This window comes from Aristolochia californica, unplaced genomic scaffold (assembly GCF_029961685.1).
Source record: "Aristolochia californica isolate CCGP_79_NKW_82.1479 unplaced genomic scaffold, dmAriCali1.0.hap1 SCAF_417, whole genome shotgun sequence".
NCBI lineage: Eukaryota > Viridiplantae > Streptophyta > Magnoliopsida > Piperales > Aristolochiaceae > Aristolochia > Aristolochia californica.
Genome location: NW_027182123.1, coordinates 7,234 through 17,500, shown reverse-complemented (window position 1 = coordinate 17,500; position 10,267 = coordinate 7,234).

Sequence of the window (10,267 nt, the reverse complement as noted above, 5' to 3'; positions counted from 1 at the left end):
TCTTTTCTTATTAGGAATCTTAGGTCTTTATTGGATAACGGGCAGTTTCTAATTTCGGGATTTGTTCGAAATTTTCAATAACTTGATCCATAATGATGGGGTCAATTTATGATTTGCGACTCTGTGTGCCTCTCTATTATTTCTCGGTTCAGTTGCTAAATCTGCACAATTCCCCCTTCATGTATGGTTACCTGATGCAATGGAGGGGCCTACTCCTATTTCGGCTCTTATACATGCAGCTACCATGGTAGCCTAGGGAATTTTGCTTGTCGCTATACTTTTTCCTCTTTTCACAGTCATACCTTACATAATGTTTCTCATTTCTTTGATAGGTGTAATAACGGTATTTTTAGGGGCTACTTTGGCTCTTGCTCAAAGAGACATTAAGAGAAGTTTAGCCTATTCGACAATGTCTCAATTGGGTTATATTATGTTAGCTTTAGGGATAGGTTCTTATCGAGCTGCCTTATTCCATTTGATCACCCATGCCTATTATAAAGCATTGTTGTTTTTAGGATCCGGATCCATTATTCATTCAATGGAACCCCTTGTTGGATATTCTCCAGAAAAAAGTCAAAACATGGTTCTTATGGGTGGTTTAAGAAAATATGTGCCAATTACAAAAATGACTTTTTTATTAGGTACACTTTCTCTTTGTGGTATTCCACCTCTTGCTTGTTTTTGGTCCAAAGATGAGATTCTTAATGATAGTTGGTTATATTCACCAATTTTTGCGATAATAGCTTGTTTCACAGCGGGATTAACTGCATTTTATATGTTTCGGGTCTATTTACTGACTTTTGAAGGATATTTACGCCTTCATTGTCAAAATGACAGGGGCGCTAAAAGTAGTTCGTTCTATTCAATATCTATATGGGGAAAAGAACCCCCAAAGCCAAAGGGGGTTAACCAAAATTTGCTTTTATCAACCAGAAATAGTAACGAAAGGATTTCCTTTTTTTCCAAAAAGAAATATCAAATGGGGGAGAATGCACGAAATCTGATCCGTTCCATTAGTACGAGTACGGATTTTGGAAATAAAGACACTTCCACTTTTCCCCATGAATCCAACAATACTATGTTACTACCTATGCTTGTATTGGTCTTATTTACTTTATTTGTTGGATAAATAGGAATTCCTTTGGATCAAGAAGGAATGCATTTATATATATTATAGAAATGGTTAACTCCGTACATAAACCTTTTACATAAGAATCCTACCTATTCCATAGATTGGTATGAATTTGTTACAAATGAAATTTGATCAGTTAGTATAGCCCTTTTTGGAATAGTTATAGCATACCTTTTATATGGTTCCATTTATTCATCTTTTCAGAGTTTGGACTTAATTAATTCATTTGTGAAAATGGGTCAAAAGAGCATTTTTTTAGATCGAATAAGAAATGCGATATACAATTGGTCAAATAATCGTGGTTATATAGACGTTCTTTATGCAAGATACCTAATTGGGAATATAAGAGGATTAGCCGAACTAGTTCATTTTTTTGATAGGCGACTAATTGATGGAATTACAAATGCAATTGGTGTTGCAAGTTTCCTTGTAGGCGAGGGAATCAAATATGTGGGAGGTGGCCGAATTTCTTCTTATCTTTTCTTTTTTTTATCTTCAGAATCTCAAGTTCAAAAAGTCATTTTAGCCAAACAAGCAAAGGAATGAGCGCCTCGCCTTTACTCTAATAAGGGCGTTAGCGCAGTGCGAGTTACGGAACACATTTTTGCTTTGCTATGCTACTAATACGCGTATTTGCTCTGCTATTCTGCCCTCACCTCTCCAGCTGGGCGTAGACTCTTATGGGAAGAACTGCTATCCGTGCGTCAGTTGTAATCTCTCCCTTGGTGTGTGGGTGGGGATTTCACACGACCCTTCTTCTTGCGGATAAAAAAGGGTGGCAGAAAAGGCATTTTTTGTAGCATGGAGGAGTTTGCTGACTTCATTCTGGTGGCCAGTCTGGTTGAGCTTCCTCTGGGTGGATCTGACTATACTTAGACCAAAAGCAAGGTGAAGCAAACATTCAGCGCAGGTTAGATCGCTTTCTTATATCCAATGATTGGGACATCACGTTTCCCCATCCAAAGAGCTAGTTCCCGATCCATCTCTGACCACCCCCAGCAAGCTACGCACACTTCTAGCGCACAAGCCCCTTTACTCTGCAGTAAGCGCACAAGCCCCCCTATGGAGTCAAGCTGGCTCGCTTCGCTTTGAGAAGCAAGTAACTTCACTTCAAGCTGGGTAAGGGAAGGCAAGGAAGTAACTGAGGGAAGGGACCTTTACCATTTCGCTTCTTCAAGCTAGTAGCCTTTGTGCGGCTGACTCCTGCCTTTCTCAATCATTATGATGAGTGCCACATCTCTAAGCCTCGATCTCAATCTGCTATGCTTACGCACAAGACTACCCCTCTTCCCGAAAGCTTCGCGGGCACTAAAGCTGCAAGTAAGCTCACGGGCATACGCGATAGGGCACTAAAGCTGCAAGTAAGCTCTCGGGCTCATGCTTGCTACTGCTCTCGGGCACGCACTGCGCTCCTGCTCCTCGCTCCGTTCAACTCGTGCTTCTTCTTCTCTATCTTATCTTAATTTCGTATATAATAACAGTGTCTTTCTTCATTTAGTAAGCTAGTTGATCGAGAAACCTGCGCCCAAAGTGCTTTCGCGAAAGCCGGTCACCGTTTGGCTAAGATCCTTGATGACTTATGAAGAAAGCCAGACTTCAAACAGTAGGGCAAAGAACATAACATTATAATATGAATGATATCTGAGAATAATAGCTAAGTGTAGCCTGTGACCTTCAAAGCTTGCTCAATTCTCCTTCCCTTTCCCTTCATATTCTGTTGAAACTCATTCCCCTACCCCGGCAACTCACTCTTTGCCAGTGAAGTCCTCCCACATCTTGACCCACTCGCTCGCTATCTACCTTCCCCACCGCCCTTCTTCAATAATTTCCGAGACCTTCGCAACACTAGACAAAGCGGTATCATTGCGTAATCTATCCCCAAAAGAATCAATAAGGCGGCCCACCGGGAGCCACGGGTCGAACCATAAATTAGTGGTGGACCCATCTCCAATGAGATGTCGGATACACCATGTAGCGAAGTCCCTAACACGAAGAATGCCTCGCCAAGCCCAAGAACAATCCCAAGGAATCTCTTTTTTCTTTTTTTATTATAATTAGAATGAATTATGAGAATAATTCTAATAATAGCTAAGCGGGCACTAAAGCTGCAAGTAAGCTCTCGGGCTCGGTTTTTCCTGAACCCATAGTTCTAGTTTCTCTCGAAATAAGATATTTCTTTTCTTCCGAAGTCGCATTTCCCGCAGCAGCATCCAAAGCAGCAGCTAAAGCCTCATTCCGGACTGAGACCGTAGAAGAGTAATCATTTACCTAGGTCACTTGCCGAATCTCAAGGTAGAGACGAAGCTTCCGAAGACCCTGAATCCACGGGTCCAGGTAATGTGAATAGATAGGTATAGGCCCTTTCGGCCTGACCGAACTGAAATCAAAGGGGCGCAACGGCTTTTCATAGGCGGAGGCTTGAGCGCTTTCTGGCTCGCTTCAAGCCTGAAAACGCAAGATGTTTTCTTTCTACTTGGCTAAGATGTCTTCTTTCTTTCATTCTCATTGATGAATGAATTTGCATTTCATTCTTTCATTATCTTTCTAAATTGATGAATGAATTTGCAAGGATGTCTTATTTCTTTCATTAGAATTTCTGAAATTCTTTACATTTCTTTCTTGAATTCTCATTTCTAAATTCCTTTTTGAACGAATTATATGTATAATTCTTCTTCTTTTTAAATCTATTTTACCCCGTTGCTTGTACTTTGATTGTCGAGATTGGGTTGGTGTTCAGTGTACCTATCTGTATCGAAAATCAAAGAATGAAATTACAATGAATGAAATTGAATTTCAAAAGAAAGAAAAAGAATGCCAAACGCGCTACGGCTTTCGCGCTTGAGTTTGATTGCTCCCTGCATTCGGGGTGAATGAGCCAGTTCCGTTCTAATCTGAACGGGACGGGATAGGACCAAGGGTAGGAGACTGATTAATCCGGGCGGAAGTCAGATATAGAATTAGGAATCACTTGACGTTTGACCTTGACAAAAGACAGCGCCTCCTCACTTACTAGCATACGATCAATTCTCTCCAGAATTCTATCTCTTCCTCTCCTTATCTTTGTCCAGGTGAAGAATCCACTTGATGGAGACCAGAAAGAAGAGGCTTTCCTGGAAAGATTAGAATTCCTCTATTAGATTAGCATTCCCCAATCTACCGCCGCTGCTATCTTAGACAACTATTGAAGTGAAGATCCAAAGGCGAACAGCCACCTAAACGAGTTCTGCGGCTACCGACGATCGCAAGTTTGGTTGGTAAGTAGGCTTTCGAGGCTCAACTACTTCACTAGCTGAGGCACTTCTAGCGGACCTACCGATCATGCAGGGGAATCCAGCAAGAATAGGCCAAAAAGCGTAGGCTTGTTTCCTGCGCTCACGCCTGCGAGCGAAGCGCTCAAAGCGATGCGAGCCAGCTTGTAGTAAGAGGGGGGCACTTGCAGCCTTATCTCGCGTTTTCACTGCCCGCCGTACGTGACTTAGCAAGCGTTTGGCATTCTTTTTCTTTCTTTGTTTTATTTCAGAATGAGAATTGAAGAAATGAATTGAATTTCATTCTTTCAGAAATTCATTTTTTTGGCTCGATTTTGCATGCTCTGCTCCCAAAATGCGGAGAGACTTGCGAGGGCAGATCCGGGTTGGTTGGTCCCCGGAAAGTCATGGGAGAGGCGGGCTAAGTGAAATAATAGACTGGCGCCACTATAGAATCTTATGAATCACGCACGGCACACTTTCTATATCTCCGTCTACAAGGTGAACAGCTTAGCTTACAGCACAGCGTGTTCGCCACCACACAGGCTGGCTGGTGCATAGGTCAGCCCGAGAGGCATGACCCTTCGATTAGAACACCCCATATCTCGTGACACGCGGAGCGTGGCATTTCCTTTTTTTCTTTTTTATAAAGTCCGTATAACTTCTAACCAACAGATTCATTCTTTATGAATCAAGTACCATTCAAAGGGTGCATTGCCTCAAAGAGTGAAGAAGAGAAGGGCTTTGTATAGACACTCTTCCGCCATGTTCGTTGCCCTAGGCTCACCATTATTTCATTCCATTCAATTGATGGGTTCTAGCTCCAAAGAACATATACATGGAGCTATGTCGACTTACGTACGTCTCGTTGACCCGATCAGGTATACCACGTATCATCCCCTCTTTCCATAGAGGAGAGATAAAGAAAAAGAAAAGATATAGTGATCGTGCCGTAGACCTTGTTCCTTTCTACTTGACGTTCTTTTCCTCGGTTTTTTATTACATAAGGTAGCTTGCTTACTTAGCGCTTGCGCTAAGGATCTAAGGATTCAGAGTCAAACTTTGATTTGAAAAAAAAAACCTTTCCCTTATTAGCCGGAGTACAAGTGTACCCATAACATAAAAGCTCTTTTCATCATCAGAAACAACCTGATTTCCGACCTCTTGCATTGCATTACCATAACGAAAAGAGAAATTCTTTCAAAAAAGAGAAATTAAAGAAAGAATTTATGAAAGAAAGAATTGAAGAAATGAGAATGAAAGAATGAAATGCAAATGAATGAAATTCTAATTCAAGAAAGAAGACATCCTTGCAAATGAATGAATCAATGATAATGAAAGAAAGAAGACATCTGATCTTAGAAAGAAAGAAGTCTGACAAAGAATGAAATGTAATTCATTGTCATTTCATTCTTTCTTTCATTTTCTTTTCTTTGTTTTGTTTTTTCGTAAAATAAAAAGCTTTTTCCTAACTAAACGAAGAGGACTAATTACTTACTTGCTTGCCGAGCTTACCGAGCTAAACGAGTAACGACGAGCTTACCGAGTAACGAGCACACCGAGCAAGAGAGAGAGATAGATAGACAGAAAGTGTGTGATAGGCGGAAGCCCCCTGGTGCGGAAGCCCGGAAGCACTGAGCAACCGAGCAAGGGTGATTGATAGATAGACAGTTTTTTCAGAAAGTCTCTCAGGGGCGGTAGTGCGGTGGTGCGGATGCACTGAGCGACGGAAGCAAAGGAAGAATCAAGCTAGGGAGCTAGGGAACACTCCTGATTTGAAAAAGGCCTCTAAAAGGGCTTCTAACGCTTTGTAAGTAGGCAGGTCAGGTCCAACCCTAATAAGTTGTTCTCCTCGTACAGAAAGAGGATCTCGTCTTTCAGAGAAAGGAGCTAACTCGTCTTGGCTCCACCTTCAGCTCGGTCGTTCAACGATTCCTTCTTTCTCACTTCGCTCGCCTCGCCTTCCAAGAAAAAACGGGAAGAAAGCATAGCTCAAGCTCAGGAGCAAGTCCTTTCCTTGCTGATTCAAGTTTCTCGAGAACTATAGGCCGGTGCTTTAGACATTCGTGGAGTTTATGTCCCGGGCAGCGGGATATATGAGCAGCTTGCATATTTGAAATCCAAGTATTTATATATCTGGAAGATACTTCGCATTTTTTAAATAAACGGGCGAAACTTCTTCTGGGCATCGAATCATATAGCTTTTGAATGCCTTCCTTATAGTCTCGTCTAAAAGCTTATTCCATTTTGAAAGCTTGCAAAAAAACCTGCGAAAATCGCAGACCTTTCCTCATGGCAGGTATCTTCGCCAGGTCTAAGTTGGCCGGTTCTGGGGCGAATGAGAATTTCGATCGAGGCGCATGCGATCCTCTGAGACCCGCGTGAGCTGCCCTTATAGCAAAAGGGGCGGTAGGCGCGGCAAGCTTAAGGCCAGAGCTGGCCGCCAGCTTGCTGTGCTAACGCCCGTTTACTATTAAGGCATCTGCAATCATCAAATTCAGAGCAAAGAAAAACTACAGAATTTTGCTTTTTTTATTCCTCGTGGGTAGACATAGAGCCAACTTGAAGTAGCCTGCATGCAATTTTTTATGAGATAACACAAGGTTGCGTGTATGTATTCCACAAATTTTCTGTCTATATACATCCACACAACAAATGCATATAGCTACATATCTTGCATGCATACGAGATGTCTACAACTTAGACAGTTGCACTTGGTAGAAGCAACTGTTTGATGACCATAAACTGGTGATGATAAGTGGGGTCCACCATCTATAGAGAGGGTCAGAGCCTCAAGACCATGCACCAGATATTTGCAGTATAATCTGTACAGCTAATGCCCTCTCTTTCATTTCACTTTTGATTTCCAGAGCCTATCAAAGTCAAGAAACTAAACTCTTACCTGAGGGCCAATGGTGATTCCCATTACGCTCCACTGTCAAAGAAGAATTGCTCAGTTATACGTGTATACTAGTAGATATAAAACCTATATTAACTCTATTTGCACCCTTGATTTTATTATCAACAACCCGTTGGAGTCAGCAGCCCCGAAATGAATTCAGGAGGTCGCTGGTCTCTAGCAATAATAGGAGAAAATAGTCAGGCTGTGGCATGTGGAAAATCAAAGATGGGGGCAAAGAACATTTCTGTAGAAGTCTATCAACTGAGATTTTTGAGTTTATTTGAATTACCCGTGAGATTGCAACGGGAATCGGTTGTGTAGCTGACATTAACACTATTTGGCGAAGGAACATCGGTTGCATAATTTTTGTGTAGTAATTTACTCCGATGAAATCGAATGAGCCCAAAACCATATGAGACTGTTCTTTGGTGAATTTCGGTAGCCGATCTCCAACGTGGGATCTCATGGTAAGTGGATATTCACCATGGATTAATGGGTCCATGAACCCGCACAAGCCCCAACGAACAATTAAGCAATAATTGTTAACTAAGTAAATTGAGCAACGGTGCCTTGATCTCATGGCTAGTGATTCTCATTTTGCTTGACTCACCATCCATACATGAAGTCGATAGCTCGTTGAGCTGCATCACTGTTGGACGTCGATGCAGAGAAGGGCACAAACCTGTGGGACACCACGGTTATTCCAATAGAGCCTTTTTGAGAGGCCTGCCAAGACAATTCATCCGTAACGTTGATATACTCAGATCGAATATTTTGACAAATAAGGTTGTTTATGTGTGCATGTCTTGAAAGATGGATAGTAAACATTCTTGCAAGTTACAAATTTCTTATCCTTTCCAGTGGTTGTGATTATAGAATAGTAAACATCACCACCGTCGATCATGATCATATGCTGTTCAAACCAAACAATAGTTGGCAACGGTTTTGTCTCTCAAAAGCTAAATCTATACCTGGTATTTCTCCTTGTAGCGTTTCACAGCAGCCGCATGAGCAAGAAGCATGTTATGCCCCACAATATAAGGCTCCGTCCCCGAATTCTCTAAAGCAGAGGTCCGCATAATATAATCTCGAAAATCCGCCCGCCTGTAAGCAAAATGAGATTTTCTAGAGCTTTGACTAGATTAAAAGCATAGATCCGGCCGGTTCGGCCCGGTTTGGGATAGGAAAGCGTACACGATCTTGGAGCTTAAGAAACCGCTGTGGTGAACAACTCCTTCCCTCGGAACTGGTTTAGGCCTTCTCTCTCTCTACTCGAAACCTGCCCGACCTTTCATTTCGGAGAGTAACTCGAAAAAACTCCGTAAGGGCGAGAAAGGGTCCCGCCCAAGGAGGGAAAGCCTTTATTTATTTAGCCCTTTTAAAAAGTCCCTGTTAATTTCCTCTAGTCTGGAAAAAGGGCTTTTCCAATATCTTTTCGGCCGTGAAAGTCGTGAAAGTAGTGGAAATGGATTAGTTGAGGTTCCTGTGGCACTTCAGGTTTTAGGAAAGCGCCTTTTGACGCTGGGACTCATGGTCAGACGACGAGGTGTGGAACCACTAGTAAGACTACTACTGTTTTCATTGTTTCCTCGATTAAAGAAAGGATGGTGGAAAACTGGTTTATTGGAGACGAACTGGTCGAACAATTTAAACATGACGCTATACTGTATGAGTTATGCCGGACCACAGCCGCGCTGCTAATGGTCACTTTAAAATGTTTTTTTACTTTGACTGCATCAAAGAAATGACAGAGAACTGACTGGGATGATGGGACCTCATTAGAGTCTTTAGCTCTCTGCTGACGTCCGGCCTTTCTTTGCGTTTTGTAATGCAGAATAAGCCCGGCGACAAAGGGTGCCGCCCTTTGAAGCCCTTGCTTTATTATTAATTACAAGGTAAGGTAGTGCCTCCATTAACCACGCAAATATAGGATTATTCATTAGTTTATGAAATCAGCCTTCTTGTGTCCGTCGCGTGCATATGCAGCACCGGCCTGGTGGGACTTGGCCCTTGGCTTTTTAGGGCTTTTTTAGAGAGTAAGGTAAGGAGGGGTCTAGTTTTGACAGTATTTTCCTTTGGCAAGTTCCTGTGTAGCGAGCCCTCGGCGACTGAGAGGAAAGCCCCCCTTGAGGGGATTGGCTGACTTGGATTCCCGCGGGCACTCTTAGACTTCTGCAGCTCGCGGGCAGCCAGCGCACACACCAAAAAAATCTTGAAAGCAATGCTACACTTTGTATGTAGGGACTCCGGCCGCTGAGAGCGTCGAAAGCGGTCTTGAGCTTGCTTGAGTTTGAGCACGGGTCCGACCGCGCTAAACGGGCTAAAAACGCGCGTTTTCGCCGCCCTCTGGTCCCCTTCTGCATAGGCCTTTTAGTGCGTTCTAGGCCTCTCTATCGTGCTCCGCGCGCGTTTAGGGCTGACGTTTATTGAGAGCACTGTGGGTATTTTGCTTTAGGTGTTATCCCTGAGGGCGTTAGAAAGTGCCTTGTCAATGGCTTTATTGGTTTTATACTGCCAAAGGAGTTATTCCGTTAGGTTGTTTCCTGAGCTATCTTTCTTTTCCTTTTTCAGTCAGAGCAGAGTTTGTTTTCTTTCATTCGCTGACAACTAAGAAAACTCAAAATCACCCTCGACTGAGGAGTATGTCGGGAGCCTCGGAATAAGTCCTACCCATACCTACTGGCGAATAGTTCAGTGAGTGGGTTCGGGTAACACTCTACTTATTGATCTACCTATTCATTCCTCCCCCAGAGAAGATAGAGCTATCTTCCTTCAGAGATTGCTTGCATTGACGGTCATTACATTTTTTCCATTGCTAGGCCCCAAAACACTTTTTCGATGAAGGTACTTCGGACACATTTCATTCTCTCGAGCAGGGACAAATTAGGGCCCTATTTAATGAAATTTCTCATTAATAGATTAATGTGACAGGGGGTCGTTTTACTCTTTCTCAAACAGTAGGTTTTCGACGATTGATCCGAGAGG